Here is a 15,199-nt window from a genome sequence, read left to right on the forward strand (position 1 = left end):
CAGCTGGACTATTACAAGGTTTGCAGGTCTGTAGAGTAACATCTACCTTGCAAGCCTGCAGCCTACCATCTACCTTGTATTACAAGGCAGCCTTAGTGATCTTCAAAAAACACAAATGTGATCATGCCACTCCCCTGCTTAAACCCTCTGAAAGGCATCCCATTGCTCCTGGGATAAAATCTGGATTCCTTTAAGAAGGCTTACAGGGGCTTCCCTGGTTGCGCAGTGGTTGAGAGTCCGCCTGCCGATGCAGGGGACACGGGTTCGTGCCCCGGTCCGGGAAGATCCCACATGCCGCGGAGCGGCTGGGCCCATGAGCCATGGCCGCTGGGCCTGCGCGTCCAGAGCCTGTGCTCCGCAACAGGAGCGGCCACAACAGTGAGAGGCCCGCCTACCGCAAAAAAAAAAAAAGAAGGCTTACAAGTCTAGCCCCTTCCTACCTCTCCAGCTTCATTTTGTGTCCGCCTCACCCTCACTTCTCTAGCCGCGTGAGACTCCTTTAGTATCTCTAACATGCTGGGTTATTCCCTGCCTGGAGTTCTCTGAACATTCTGTGTTTTCTTCTGCCTGGAATTTTCATCTCTCCAATTCTTTGTCAAGATAATTAATATTCATCCCATGAGTCTCAAGCATCACTTCTGTAAGGAATCTCTCTGATGTACCCCAACCTCCCCCTGGACTAAGTTAGGAGTTCCTGGTCTCCAGTAGCATCTCTGCTTTTCTCGTAACACTCAGCACAATTTAAATTACGTGTTATTGCCCATTCTCCCACAAGATTGTAATTACATGAAGAGAGGCCTATTTTCAGCATCTAGTTCAGAATCTGGCACACATAAATGTAAATCTCTCAATAAATGTTTTATGAGTGAATAAGTAACTAAATCTCCATTGTCTTCAGACCTATTTGGGGAGTGATAGGTTAGCAGATAGGTAAAATAATTATGGAGATGTCAAGTTTTCTCTTGCTTACTTGTGAGGTTAAATTATTACTATGTTGGTGTTTTATACCACACTTAATTTTAAATTCAAAAAAGTTACTATTGGGCTTCCCTGGTGGCGCGGTGGTTGGGAGTCCGCCTGCTGATGCAGGGGACGCGGGTTCGTGCCCCGGTCCGGGAAGATCCCACATGCCGCGGAGCGGCTGGGCCCGTGAGCCATGGCCACTGAGCCTGAGCGTCCGGAGCCTGTGCTCCGCAACGGGAGAGGCCACAGCAGTGAGAGGCCCACATACCGCAAAGGGGAAAAAAAAAAAAGGTTACTGTTATTATTAAATTCAAAAGGAATATGTCCCCACTACATTATATCATACACAAAAATCATTTAGATAATGTAGATTAAAGTGTGAAAGATAATCAATAAGCTTCTAGAATATAACATAGAGAAGACTCATGTCCTAGAAGGAGGCCAATAGGTCTTAAACAAGGCACTAAACCTAAAGAAAAGTATTGATAAACATGGAATACATTAAAATTAAGAACTTCTGTTCATCAAAACTTATTGACACAATGGGAATTCCCTGGCGGTCCAGTGGTTAGGACTCCACGCTTCCACTGCAGGGGGCACGGGTTCCATCCCTGGGGGGGGGAACTAAGATCCCACATGCCTCATGGTGCAGGCAAAAAAAAACTTATTGACACAAACAGCAATCATTTTATTCCCTCTTATGAAGGTGAGGGTCGGCTGGCTTAGCTAGGCAGATGCTGGTTGGGGTTGAGTCATCTAAAGCTCATCTGAGATGGAACATCCAAGATGGCTCTTTTACATGACTGGTTAATCAATGGTGGTTATTGATTGGGAGCTCTGCTAGGGCTGCTGACTTAGGAGTACCTCCACACGGCCTCTCCATATGGTTCGGACTTCTCACAGACTGGTGTCTCAAGAGCAAGTCTTCCAAAGAGGGAAGAAGTAGAAGCTGCCCAGGCTCGCAAAAGCCAGGACCAGAACTGAAGCAGCATTGCTTTCAACATGTCTTATTGATTAAGCAGTCACAGGGCAAGCCTAGATTCAGAGGAAGGGAGTAATAAACACCAATTCTCAATGGGAGAGTGAAAAAGAATTTATAGTCACCTTTAATCTACTGCAATACTATTAAGAGAGTGACAGCAAACCACAGACTAGGAGACTAATGTTCAAAAAACACTATCAGTTGAATTGTGTCCCTCTCCCTCAAATTCATATGTTGAAGTCTTAACCCCTAGCACCCTAGAATGTGACTTTGTTTGGAAATAGGGTCATTGCAGATGTAATTAGTTAAGATGAAGTCATATTGGAGTAGGGTGAGTCCCTACTCCAATATGACTGGTGTCCTTATAAAAGGGGAAATTTGGATATGGAGACACGTACAGTGGGAGAATACCATGTGAAGATGAAGTCAGAGATTTACAAGCCAAGGAATAACAAAGGTGGCCAACAAACCACCAGAAGCTAGGAGAAAATTGTGAAACAGACTTTTTCTCCTAGCCCTCAGCAGGAGCCAACTCTGCCAACTCCTTGATCTCAGACTTCTAGCCTCCAGAATTGTGAGACAATACATTTCTGTTGTTTAAGCCACCCAGTTGACAGTACTTTGTTAGGGCTCTCCAAGGAAATTCGTACAATATATAAAGAATGTCTGCAAAGCAATACGAAAAAAAATCCGGTAGAGAAATGAGCAAAAGTTTAAGCAAACACTTCATGATAGAAGACATTCAAAGGTCAAACATATGAAAAAATGCTCAATATCACTAGTTATTTGAGAAATGTAAATTAGGCCTCAATAAGGTCTCACTGTACATGCTTCAGAATAACTTATAGTAAAAATGTTAATATCAATAATACAAAATGTTGGCAAGGATATAGAGCAAATGGAACTCATAAACATTGCTCCTGGAGTGTAAGTTGGTAAAAACTACCTTGGAAAACTGTCTGAATCTACTAATGATCCAGTAAGTCCACTCCTAGGCATAGACCAAATAAAAATGTGTACATATGTACAACATGGGGCATAATCATGAATGGTTATAACACTACTAGTCTTAATTTCCCCAAACTAGAAACAATCTAAATTTATATCCAGTGCAGAATGGAGAAATAAACTGTGTTTTAGCACTGCAATGTAATACTATACAGCAGTGAGGATGAACCAATCCCTGCTACATTTAAACAACATGAATGAATTTCACAAAAACGAATAATGAGCACCAAGAACAGAGTACAGAATATATGATTCTGTTTAATAAAGTTCAAACACAGGAAAAACTGCTTTGATGAGAGAAATCAGGGTAGTGGATATCTTTGGAAAGGAGAGAACGACTACGAGGTGGCACAGTGGAGATTTGGGGAGGAGGGTGATATGCCTTTTTTTCAATCTGAGTGATATTTACTTTGTGAAAATTCATTGAGTTGTACTTTGTGCGCTTTTCTGTGTGTTATACTTCAATGTAAAATTTTATTTAAAAATTAAATAAATACATTCCAGAGTGTCAAGTCATCTTTACCCACTGATAACTGGAAATACCAGTCATGCTTTTCACATTTGTAATGATTTATAAATGTGTTCTACTGGAATACCATTCTGAGCATCTTTGAGGTTTAATAAAGAAAAAAGAGATTGCAAGTTCAATTTCTTTATCTTTTTATATAATGAGGCTTTGTTGTGTATGTGAAATATTCAATGTTGATTAACTATTTAAAACTTGGTTAAATCATAGAGTGGACAATAGCATATTAAGCAAGGGTTTGACACTAAGTTGGGCGGCACAGGTGATCCACTGGATGACAGAATTGGCCATCAAACAGATCTCAACATCAGCTTGCATTGTAATCTCCATATGGATGGCAGCCTCCACTCCAACCTTCCTAAACATGTAATTCCTCCAACTCCAGGAGCTCTCTCTCCCTCACTTCCAGGTTATTTCACATATAGCATTCTCTGCCTAGAATTGTCTTACATAGCTCTTCACCTATCTAACTCCTTCTGAGTCTAGTTCAGGTATCACCTGACCCTTGTGATAGACCATCTCTGAGATGTTCCCCAGTGAGCCCCTCCTCCTGGTCTTCATGCCCTGTGCAATCCCTTCCCTTGAGTGTGGGCTACACCCAGTGATTCACTTCTAAGAAATAGAATATGACAAAAGTGATGGGATATCACTTATAAGACTAGGTTACAAAAAGACCATGGCTTCCATCTTGGGCTCCCTCTCCTCTTGCCTTATCTCACTCTTTTTCTCTCAGAACCCTTGCTCAAGGAAGTCAGGTGCCTTGTTGTGAGCAGCCCTAGGGAGAGGCCCACATAAGAAACTGATGTGTTTGGCCAACAGCCAGTGAGGCCTGCCAACAGCCCGGTGAGTGGGGTATTGATTCAGAATGAATCCTCCCCAAGTCAAGCATTGAGATGACTGCAGTCCCAGATGACACCTTGATTGCAGCCTTGTGAGACCTTGAGCCAGAGGTACCAACTAAGCAGTACCCAGATTTCTGACCCACAGAAATGGTGATCTAATACATGTTTGCTGTTTTAAGCAGCTAAAGTTTAGTGTAATTTGTTACACAGCAATAGATGACTAATACAGCCCCCACCTTCACTTCTCCCACCCCCAGTTGGACTCATTGCCCCTGTTGTACCCAATGCTTCTCAGAATCACAGCATTTATCACACATTATAGTAATCTACTGCTTACTTGCCAATCTCTTCCATGAAAATGACCAGGGACCATGTCATAACTTTTTTTTATTCCACTTCCTAGAACTTAGTTGTACTCAATAAGTGTTTGATTAACACATGAATGATGAAATAGATGCTAGCTGTTTAACCTTGGGAAATAACAACCTCTCTGATTCTTAATCTTTTCATTTGTAAACTGATAACAAAATTTGTAGAATGACTTAAGAGACAAAAAGAGCATGACTTGGTAAGTAATTAGATGTGAAATGTGAGGGAAAAGGAAGAGTCAAAGTTTGGACAACTGGGTATTCCTAAGAGAGAGAAAGAATACCAGAGGAGGAGACGGTTTAAAGTGGAAAATGGTGAGTTCAACTTTGGAGACGTCGAAATTGACGTATTTATGAACACATCAACCAGGCTGATGGGTATATAGTCCAATGCTTACAAGGTCTGTGGTGGGATAGATTTGGGAGTTAATGGCATATAGATGGTAACTGAAGCCATGGGCGAGAAGCCAAAGAGTGAGATAAGCTGTGGGCTGAGAATAGACCCTTCAGGAACATTCTCATAAAGGGGAAGATATAGACAGAGGTCTGTCTAAAATAGGAAGACTGTGGTAACCCAGATGGATGGATGTAGACAGTTTCACAAAGCAGGGAATGATCGGCAATAACAAATACAATAGCGATCAAGATATTAACATCCTTTGGAATCAGTCATTGGAAGATCACTGAAGACTGTTTCAGATTGTATCGTTCAGAGATGACCGTAACAATATTTCCCATCCCATATGCTCTTCTACAATGTGACCTTGCCTCTTTCCCATTGAGACATGTGGTCTATACTATCTCCCTTTGATTCTGGGAGGGCTTGTGACCACTTTGATTAGTGATCATGGTGGAAGTGGTGCTATGGGACTTCTGAGGCTATAAAAGTCACAATTCCTGAATCATAAAAAGCAATGCTTCTTCCACCTCATTTCCTGGAACACTAGGGCATGCCATGTAAGAAGCCAGACTACCCTGAGGCCACCATGCTGTGAGGAAGCCAAACCACATAGAGAGGCATGTATAGGTCTCTGGTCATCATCATGGAGCAGAGACAAGCGATACTTTGTGACCAATCTGACTTCCAGACCCTCAGAATGCACAAGTATAATAAAATGGTTGTTTTATGCCACTACATTTTGGAGTAATTTGTACTTTATTACACAGTAATAGTACCTAGAACAATGACTTTAGGGAAAGCAGTTTCCATGGAATGGTTAGGACAGAAGCCAGAGTGCAGTGGGTTGGGGAATGTGTAAGAGAAAGAGGGGACACATGAATAGATTATTGCAGGGGGAGCTCAAATTGGAGGTTGATAGAAAGGGACTTAGGAGAGTTCTTGTCAGATGCAATAGACTGGACAGATTTATAGGGCAAGAGGAAAATATCAGAAGAGTGAGAGTGTTGAAGCAGAGAGGAGAGGTTGTAACAGAGGAATCAGCAGGGCAAGTCCCAGGCACAGGTTGAAGAGCAGGACTTGAACGGTCTCCACGGAGACTGGAAGAAAATAACTGGAATTTGTTGGGGCAGGAAGGCATAGCAGGATAGCATGCAAGGAAACTGGTGTGAGTGTAGTTCACATGCTCACCTACCAAGTCTGGACTTCCAGCTGTGGGGACTGATAGACTGAAGGAAATGGAAGGAACAGAGAGCTGGGGTCTCTTGGAGGTCAGAGTGCAGGTATCATGGGTATGAAGTCTTGAGGTAGCCAAAAGAGTGGGAGAATGCAACCATAAAGGAGGTTACTAGAATCCAGATGACACAGTCCTGGGTCACCACAAGATCAAGGGTGAGGTCTGGGAGTGGTGGCTGAAGCAGAGTAGAGGTGAAGTCCCTTGGAGTTAAAGAGATCAAGGAAGTAACAGTCCAGTCAGTTGTCTGCCTGGGCACTGAAATCTCTTAGGGTGACACAGGTCTTGAGCAGGAGAGGAATACTGAGAGCCAGGCCATGAATGATTCAGTGAATGAGCATTGGACAGTTTTCAGTATTGGGGAGGAGAGATGTTGGATGGCATGAGGCTCAAAGAAAGCTTTGAGTCTGGACAGGCAATGGTGTGGAAGTGACAGAGGAAAGCCAGGACAATCCAGCCGCCACTTCTACTTCAGAGGTGTAGGGTATGGGCCTGAGAGGGTGAGCAACTTTCCCCTGACCGGCTACATAGAAAGTGAAGACTTCTGTTAAAACAAAAGATGATGAGAGCCTTCTAAAGAGGATCCGGGGATAAAGGGAGTGTGTGTCCACAGTGGATGGAGGGTTCCTGAGGGTGTAATGGCTAAATAGGGTTTGGAAGTGGGATGAGTAAGAAATACAAGGAGGGCAAGTAATGGTGCAGGTGGCGGGGTGTGGAATTTGAGGTCACAGAAGGGACTTTTTGTTACAAGGCCCTTATTCTAGGCTGAGACCCTCTTAAAGTATTTAGAACTTTAGTATATAGAGCCTGAGCTATGCAGGTGGTAGGGCCTTGTTCTAGGCCAAGGTTCTTGCCCTCCAAGTCCAGTGCCCCTCCCTTGGGCAGGCCCCTCTCATTGGAGCCAGGAGGCCCCTATGCCTGGCAGATGATGGCCTGCCAAGGGCACTGTTAAGGAAGGGGGAGACGGTGGGTGGAGCTGGCGCCTGACTGTGAGACCCCTCAGACAGCCTGGGCATTCCTGACTCAGGAAGTCACACATAGCAATGGTTCTTCCTGTTTTGACTGTTCTGCTATAAATAAAACAGAAAAATGTGAGAGTTCTTGAACTCTCCTGAGAGGAAGACAATAAAAGCAATTTGACCACCCACCTGGAAGCTCATACTAAATAACTTTTTATGGCTATTTTAAGACAGAAGTGGACAAGCTCCTATTAATAAGCCTGGCTAAGTAAGGCCTGTCTGCGGCCAGAGTGACTCTGAAAGCCTCTTTCCCCACAGAGGCCCTGGGGCGGGGGGACAAAGAGAAGGGGTGTGCTCCTGTCATTGGACAAGCCCACCCTGGTCATGGCAGGTAGAAAATTCTACAGGGAAAAAGAGTCCTCAGCCTCTAATCTACCTCTTGCCCTTCATGGAGGAGTTTATGCACATAATTATAGCATCTAAAGGAGAGACCAAGCATGTTGCTTTCCAGGCAAACCCCGTGAGACCCCCAACAACCTGAGGGAGGAGGTTCTGTTCGATGCCCATTTTACAGATGTGGAAACTGAGACTTAGAAGAGTACATTTACGACCAGGTTCTCACAGTTAGAAAAAGCAGCTGAGATTTGAGGCCCTCTAGCTGCCGGATCCCGGGAAATAACCACTCCACCATTTTCCCTGCCTACCTGAGGCACAATGTAGTTGCGTGAAGGCTTTCAAAGTCAGCTTCCTCTTGCTTCACCTCAGATGTGGTCAGGAGGCAGCTGATCATCACGTCCACTCTGCTCCTTGCTCACGCCGTCCTTCAATGTCCTGGCTGTAATCTGCAAAGCCACTGTGGACTGAACATCAGGTCTCCTTCAACCTAGACGCCCCCAGCATCCTGCAGGGAGGTCACCCTGGCCATCAGACACTCGGGACTCCTGGTTCCATGGAACAGAGAGCCCCTCAGGAGAAAGGGAGTCAGGGCTGGAGCTGAGACTGAGGGTCCCTGGGGGTTCTGTGGGTCGTGGTGTCCACCTCTGTCGCTGCCTTTCTCGCCGTCTTCTCTAGAGCCTCACCTTTTGCTGCACACCTTCTCCTACCCAGGTCTCTGCCTGCCTCCTCCTGGCCTCTCCCCCTCCCACGGCGGCTCCAACTCTGCCGCGTGGGACCTTCCAACGCATTCCCGTGGCCCCCAGCCCCTCTGCTAACTGCCTGCGCATCTCAGCATTCTTGGTTCAGATTCCTGAGATGGGAATATGATCGGCCTGGCTCCCTTTTGGGGCTGGACCATAGGTCGTAGGTCGCTGGCTGGCCTGAGTTGGCTCAGATGACCTCCTGGCTGTACTGGACACCAGGGGTGGGACAAACACGGCCAAGGAATGTCTCTCGGCTGTTTCAGCTGGGGCTCCCTGTTGAAGTGTTCCTTTTATTTTATTTTATTTTATTTTATTTTAACATCTTCATTGGAGTATAACTGCTTTACAATGGTGTGTTAGTTTCTGTTGTATAACAAAGTGAATCAGCTATACATATACATATATAAAAATATGGAACGCTTCACGAATTTGCGTGTCGTCTTGCACAGGGCCATGCTAATCTTCCCTGTATCGTTCCAATTTTAGTATATGTGCTGCCGAAGCGAGCACGAATTGTTCCTTTTAAAAGAGATGATGGCCAACATTTGTACTGTACTGCTAAAACCCCCACCCGCCCTCAGGCAGGAACACAGGCTTTTGGAGCATTTATAAATGAGGGCTTTTAACTGCCAGAAATGATAACATACAGTAAGCATACTCTCACTCCAGCGTTCACTAGTGTGTGACCCCGTTCCCTTTCAAACTGCTCCCCCTACCAAAATGTCTCTGTCTCTGAGAGCTCCCAGATAGTGACTCCTGTGTGAGCCATGGGCCCAGTCTGTCGCCAGACGACATCTGCATGCTGTCCTCTCGCCACACACACCGCTGGCCCTACCACCTCTGGCACTGGCATTTTTGCAGCTGTCCCTGTGTCCCCCAGCCTCTGCTGATCCCCTCAGCACACCTAAGCCCTGCCGTGATTTAAAGAACAACCACAGGAGGAGTTCTTCATCCTGGTTTTGTCACCTGTGATTAAGGGGCGTCACCACGTTCTGACCTCCGATGGCTTGGTGGGGGGGGGGGGCTTGAATGAATCTGCTCTTCCAGTTTGTCCTCGCCAGCCACTTTCCCCAGGATCCAGGCACAAGGGCATGGGGGGAGGGCAGGGGCGGTGGCTGACAGGCTGGGGCAAAGTTGAGGAGAGATAGCAGGGCTTACTCTGCAACGGCCTCCATTTGGTTCCCTGGGGTTGAGTTATTCCCCAGGAAATTCCTAGTCTCTCAGGCTAGTAGACTTGGGCCAGACCTACCCCAGGGTCTAACCCTGATGGTGGAAGTGGCTTAGAATCGAGGTGGCTGTAATGAGCACAGCCTCCCAGGATCAGCAGGACGGAGGACTTTGGGGTGAAAAATATACCAGATCTGCTGGGTAAGCTGATGGGCAGAGGGCAGATGAGCCCTTAAATTTACACTGGTCTCCTCTCTATACCTCTCTCTGCCTAATCTTGGGGTGAGAAGTAGAAAAGGGTAAGAGCTGTAGGGAGAGGAATGGGGCAGGTGAGTGGGCCCAGACAGCAGTGGACCTAGGGCAACGGGTTAAGCATTCACACATGCTAGAGCACCAAGCCTCTCAGGGGGTGATTGCTCCCTGGCAGCCAGTCCTTTACAAGGGACGTAGCCTAGCCCTGTAGGTCAGCTGGGAACAGATGGTACAGACTTAATGTGACACTTAGGAGCACATTTTCAGGAGCCAGACTGCATGCATGAGAATTCCAGCCTCACTCACAAGCTGTGTGACCTTGGACCAGTTACAACAAGTCTCTGTGAGATGGGAGTCACTATAGGACATATCATGTAGGGTCATTGTGAGCAGGCAACCAGATGGTACACACAAAGTGCTCAGAACAGTGCCTGGCACTCGGCATTGGGTTCACTATTGCTGCTGAACTCATCTGTGTCTTGCCTTCTGCAGCAAGATTTTAAGTCCCTCGGGGATTTCAATATTTTTTTTTCTCTCCCTGTACATCAGTGTTGACAATGGGAAAATAAATGAGTGAATGATTGGAAAATAAACTTATTTACCAATTTCCAGGGAAGAAGATCTTGTTAACAATGCTTAGACCTGTGTGATTTTATGCACCTGCTGAGGCTCATCCCTTCAGTGTGATGACCCAGGCCCACTCCCCTCCCCACGCTCTCCCCCATCCCCATATACCTACCCACGTCTGCACACCCCTATACTCAGTCTTCTCCCCACACGCCTCCCACACGTCCACACCCACCTTCTACACTCCCCACAAGCACACATACAGCCTCTCACACACAGCCACACCCACTTCCCTCCCAGACTCCCCTCTCCACGTACACCCATCCTCACAGTCACACACACACACACACACACACACTCACACTCCCATCCCGACACAATGTAAGGAACATATTTTCCTTCTATACCCTTCTTTAGGGTAAGTCAGGAAAAGAAAATGAGCCTCCTGGCTGCTTTAGGTCTTCAGCCCTTATCCCTTTCTATCCGCCCCCTCCGCTTCTCTCTACCTGTTCCTCTCTCAGTTGAAAGAACAGAGCGCTGGGAAGCCTGGACCTGCGTTTCTCAGATGCCACTGAAATGAAGCCATAGTTCAGAGGTCACTCAGAGTCAGAATCACCTTCAATCTCCTCATGACAAGGGGAAACTCATTTTCTCTTTGGCTACCTGAACAGAAACGAGTCTTTTCTCAATCCCAGAGGAATACAGCTATGCGTGCTCTGGAGCGACTCAGCTGTATGTGGAGTCTTCCCCCCACAGGGGAGTTTCTAACCATTCTCAGCTCATCTCTGCAATGGTTTTCACGTTGCCTACATGACAGAGAGGAGAAAACTGACTTATATTTAACACAAATATTTGTTTAAAATATTTAACAAATATCTCTATTCGAGCAATATAATTGAAACCTCACAGCACTATTAGTCTGGGTAGTCCTCCATTTTACAAATGAAGAAACTGAGCACAGAGGTGTTCAGTAACTTGTCCGTGGTCACACAGGAAGTAAATGGTGGAGCCACGACTCAGATTCTTCTGACTCCAAAGCTGCAACTAAAAATTGAAAGATCCTCCCTATAATCTTAGGTTCAGGGAACAGCTTTGCCATCACATGGCCTTGTCTTCCACTGGTCTAGTGACACGCATAGCCTTTTCCTGTGATGAGCTTTGATATGAAACCAAATGTGACTTGGCAGCTCTGTCTTTTGGGGAAGATACAAGTACTTTCTCTTGTCTCTGGCAAGAAGCCTCTCCATCCATCCGCCCAACCATTTATCTGTCTATCTATCCGTCCATCCATCCACCCATCCATCTAACTAAAAGCTTTCTGAGCACAATTTATTCATCTATAAAATGGGGTAGTTGATGTAAAGTTTGAGTGTTACAAAACATGTTAAATACCTGACATATAGTGGGTGCATTAATATTTATTCCATGATGTCTTTGCCTTGTTAAGGAGTCAGTCTCAGGGTGATTTTAATTCTTCTTTGGAATGTCCCATTTCTGCAGCTGGATAATGTTCAAAGAGCTCTATCCTTTGATTTATGGCTCTGGGGACCTGGGGTTATGGGGATGTATTGGGTCCTTTTTATTAGATGTGTCTCTCTGGCTTCCACAGAGAGCAGTAGGAAAGTCCCACAAAGGAAAACCGTGGGCAGGGGGATCATGAATGGTATAAACAAAAGTCAGGAGCAGCCTATAGGCTTCATCTTAAAGGAGTCAGGCATGGTAGGGGGAGGGGCTGGAGAGCAGGAAGTTTAGATTAGCTTCCCACCTTTTCTCCAGACTCCTTATCTCTCAAGAAGGAAGTTTGTGCAACATTGAACTATAAACTCCTCCGTTGGGCCTTTGATGCGTCTTCTCTGTAAAAAGACTGGCCTGGCCCTTAGGGAGAAGGAGATGGAAAGCTTGAGGTCTGGGTTTGGACGGCAGTGAACAAAGCTGGCAAGCCTGCAGCCTGGACAGTTTCCTGGAGATACTGATCACGGAACTAGTTATGCATGATATCCATACAGTACTTTACAGTTTGCACAGTTTCCATATGTGCCATCACATCACAACCCTGTATGTCAGGAAGGACAGGCATTTTTAGACTGTAGGGGATCAAAAATATGCCACCTCAAAATATGCCACTTTGGCAGAAGGACTATTTTGAGCTGAAGACAATTGAGAGACAGTAGACACCAAAACAGCTCTCCACCCTCACCCCTTAGTTGCCTAAAAGCAGAACATAAATTTCCATTTGCAGAGGTGTCTCCTTCTCCTGTACTAGGAAGATGAGGACCCAGGAGGACAACTCTTAGACTCCGAATTCCAGGAGACAATTCTATACTCTTATCAGCCCAGAGGTGGCACCACGAGGACTCTCCATAGCACATCTTACTAAAATAATCCTTATCTTCTATTAGTTTCCCATGTATTTTCCTACCCAGTCTTTCCTTTGTCTTATCACCGCTCTACAAATTTATTGTTTTTCATTAAGATGTTATATAAGCCCCTTTGAGGCACTCATCACTGTGTTTCTCCCACATGTATGCGTGTTGCACTCATTCACAAACTGTGGGGTTTTTTTTTTTTTCTTGTTAATCTGTCTTTCTTCCGTTTCTAGGCCCCAGCTGCAGAACCTAGGAGAAAAGGAAAAGGCTTTTCCCTCCCCTACAATACCTATTCTACAGATGAAGACACTAACATAGCTGCAACTGTGGTCCAGATCACCGAGGCTCCAACCCTATCTTCTGACTCCCAGTCAGAGCCCCCTACCCCGTTCCAGAGCACCCCTTTTCACAAGGTCCCTAGATGGGAAAGAGTTATTTCACCATGTCTTAGGCAGCTGTGACTTCCAAAACAGCTTGGAGAGACTGCTGTTAGTTTTTTGTTGCTTTTAAGTTTTTAATTCATTCATTCAAATTGATTTTACGGAGCACCTGCCTCGCGCAGGGAGCTGCCCTCCTGAGCAAGCGCAGGCCATTGCAATTCGGTAGGTGAGGGGCGTGGTCAGGAACAGTTTGCCCCAGGAGCATCAGGTTACCCTGCCAATAACCTCTTGGAGGAAGTGACTCAGCATCCCAGACCTAAAAGATAAGTCAGAGACTCAGGCAAAGGGAGCCAGAGGAGACGGTTCTGGGTAGAGGAATCCCCACTGCAAAGAACAGGATGCCAAGAGCTTGGTGAGTTTGAGAAAGTGAAGAGGTTCAGGAACTGGGAGGGTGGAGGGGAAGGAAGAGGAAGGGGAGTGGTGAGGTGCAAGGCTGTTGAGGGGCGCGGGACAGAGGTCAGGGGATTAAGCAACAACGTTGAGGAGTTAGTCTTCATCCTAAGAGCAATGGAAGCCTTCGGAAGGTTTTAGCAGGGGCTTCAGAAGGTTACAATTGCATCCTACTGAAGTGAGAAGAATAGGTTGGAAAAGGTGGGAGGTGAAGAGTTAAACCTGGGAGATTTTGTTTTCGGTGTTTTTTCAGCATGTCTTCACCACTAGACCGAGAACGACTGAAAGGCAGAAAACAAGTCAAAAATATGGTTCTGAAGTTGCCAGTGCTCCCACAGAAACAAGCTTCTGGAAGAAACAAGCCTTTATTAGTATCACTAGACTTTGGGTGCCCACCATGAGCCAGGCAGAGCCTATATAGACCTGGGCCTGCCCTCAGGAGCCCACAATGTAGTGGCATATAGACATGTAAACTCCACCTAGGTGTCTGCACCAAGTCCTACAGGAGCACCTTGGGGGGCATGGCTGGCTTTGTAGAGATCAGGAAGGCTTCTCAGAGGAGGTGACATCTGAGATGGGTCTTGAAGGATGGAAAGGAGTTTGTTGGGTGGCGAAGTTTTGATCAAAGAATAAAGATCTCAACTTTCTTAAAGGACAGTAAAGTGAGACGTTAAAGTAGCTCCTTGGGAGACATTTGTCAGGACTGCCTCACACCTGCTTCCCTGCTCTTATAGGTGATACCTGAATCCCCCACCCCACCTCATCCCCAGCTGCCAACTCAACAACACTGGGACTTCAAAACTGTTCTATTTTCTGACATTTTCTTCACATCAAAATGTGAAGAACACTTGGTATAGTATTGCCATTAGAGCAGATGGACCTGGCTTCAAATCAGGGCACTGCCACATCAACTTATGAGGCAAGTGCCCTGACTTCTCTAGACCCTCGGTTCCTCATCTGTATAATGGGAGTAATAGCAGTTCCTGCATCACAGCATGGATGGGCAGACTCCTGTGCCAGTTATGACACCATGGTGTCTCAGCTCCAAAACCCTTCTGTACTCTTCTTTGTCACTTTTGTCATTTGAGTCACTGCAAATTGTGTTTTTGCCAGGCCAGCTGACTTCTACTCAAGTTCTGCCGGTAGGAGTGCTAGAGAGGGCTGGTGAGGGAAGACAGGACTTGCTCCTTACTGTCTGCTTCCTGTGGGTTTCCTATCTGAAGAAAGAGATCAGGAAGGCTTCTAAGGGGAAGTGATATCTGAACTGGGTCTTGAAGGATGGAGAGGAGTTTGTTGGGTGGCTATGACCATCCCCCCGGCCATGTTTTTTTTACCCTGGCAGCAGCAAGGCTTCCCCACAGCAGTAGCTGAAGCCATTTTGCAGTTTTTCAACACAGAATTAGCTTCATCACATCCAATCAGAAACATCAGCACCAGCCCAGCAGTGCTCCCTCCTCAGTGGTCTGAATTTCAGCTCACAGCTTCCTTCCACTGAGCCTCTAAATTTTAATAATTCTAACTTTTTCCCCTGCACTCCCTCATACCTAGGGTGATAGCTGCTTTCTGCAGTTGCCGTCTCCATTACACCTTATAGTTCTC

At 46.0% G+C, this 15,199-nt stretch overlaps 1 non-coding gene across 1 annotated transcript; it reads right to left on the minus strand.

Moving 5' to 3' along the window:
* Positions 1-8,823: 8,823 nt before the first annotated feature.
* LOC132484710 (U6 spliceosomal RNA) lies at positions 8,824-8,928 on the minus strand. The gene has a single exon (XR_009531270.1). It is a non-coding gene; the product is annotated as a U6 spliceosomal RNA (small nuclear RNA).
* Between the last annotated feature and the right edge of the window lie 6,271 nt (positions 8,929-15,199).

Source organism: Mesoplodon densirostris, chromosome 2 (assembly GCF_025265405.1).
Source record: "Mesoplodon densirostris isolate mMesDen1 chromosome 2, mMesDen1 primary haplotype, whole genome shotgun sequence".
NCBI classification, from domain to species: Eukaryota; Metazoa; Chordata; class Mammalia; order Artiodactyla; family Ziphiidae; genus Mesoplodon; species Mesoplodon densirostris.